The sequence below is a fragment of the Arachis stenosperma genome, chromosome 3, assembly GCF_014773155.1.
Source record: "Arachis stenosperma cultivar V10309 chromosome 3, arast.V10309.gnm1.PFL2, whole genome shotgun sequence".
NCBI classification, from domain to species: domain Eukaryota; kingdom Viridiplantae; phylum Streptophyta; class Magnoliopsida; order Fabales; family Fabaceae; genus Arachis; species Arachis stenosperma.
The window spans coordinates 93,776,525-93,778,023 of record NC_080379.1 but is presented as its reverse complement, the minus strand read 5'-3'; positions in this window follow the sequence as shown (position 1 = coordinate 93,778,023).

Below are 1,499 nucleotides of genomic sequence, written 5' to 3'. Positions count from 1 at the left end.
TGTCACTAGCTTGACATTGGCCCCTCATTAGGGTGGTTGATGATTGTAGTGTCTTAGCTTGTCTCCCCTCACTGTGATCTTCCTTTTAGTGCCTTGATGCTCAATTTTAGCATGCTCTAGTTAGAGTATTTTGCTGATAGTGTAGTAGTTGTCAACTTGTTGGCTTGCCCCCAATTGTTGATAGATCAACTGCACTTTATCCCCTTTTTGAAATCTCTCAGTTGTGATCTTTTTGTTCTTCCACTCCTTTTTACCCCTTTTCTTGCTTTTCTTCTTTCTGTGTGTGGATCCTTCCTCTTTGACAATGGACTGCATCTTTGGACTTTCCTTCTTAGTAGTTTGCACTTTAATTTCTTCCTGCTTTCCTTCATCACTCCATACAATTTCATTCTCCTTTTGCCCTGCTGTGTTGTTTGTTTCTTTCTTTGGAAGGAAATCAATGATTGTATTGTTGGTTTTTTTCTTCCATTGCAAGTCTCCTTCATCAGTCTCCATGCAGTTTCTCTTTTCATCAATGTGTTGTGTTTCTGGAAATACATTCTAGGTGATGCTTTCATCATGCATTCTGAGGGTCAGCTCTCCTTGCTCCACATCTATAATAGCCCTTGCTGTGGCCAAGAATAGTCTTCCAAGTATAATGGAATCACCTCCATCTTCATCTGAATCAAAGACCACAAAATCTGAAGGAAATATGAATTTTTCCACCTTAACTAAAAGGTTTTCAATCACACCTCTGGGACATATCACTGACTTGTCCACCAATTCTAGAGAAATTTATTTTGGATTCATGGTGCACGAAATTATGATCTCAATGGTGCCAACAACTTGGTACGCACAATTGTAATCTCAACTCTTTTTCACAACTTCACACAACTAACCAACAGGTGCACTGGGTCGTCCAAGTAATAAACCTTACGTAAGTAAGGGTCGATCCCACAGAGATTGTTGGCTTGAAGCAAGCTATGGTTATCTTGTAAATCTCAATCAGGCGGATTCAAATGGTTATGGAGTTTTAATAGTTAAAAGATAAATAAACATAAAATAAAGATAGAGATACTTATGTAATTCATTGGTGGGAATTTCAGATAAGTGTATGGAGATGCCTCATTCCTTTTGAATCTCTGCTTTCCTATTGCCTTCATTGAATTCTTCATACTCCTTTCTATGGCAAGCTGTATGCTGCGTGTCACCATTGTCAATGGCTACTTCCTGTTCTCTCAGTGAAAATGGTCCTCTACGGTCTCTGTACGGCTAATCAACTGTTGGATTTCTCGTCTCGGATGAAAAATACCATGCACAGATATCGTATGGCTAATCAGCTGTTGGTTCTTGATCATGTAGGAATAGGATTTACTATCCTTTTGCGTCTGTCACCACGCCCTACAGTCGCAAGTTTGAAGCTCGTCACAGTCATCCCATCCCAGATCCTAATCAGAATACCACAGACAAGGTTTAGACTTTCCGAATCTCAAGAATGCTGCCAATGGATTCTAGCCTAT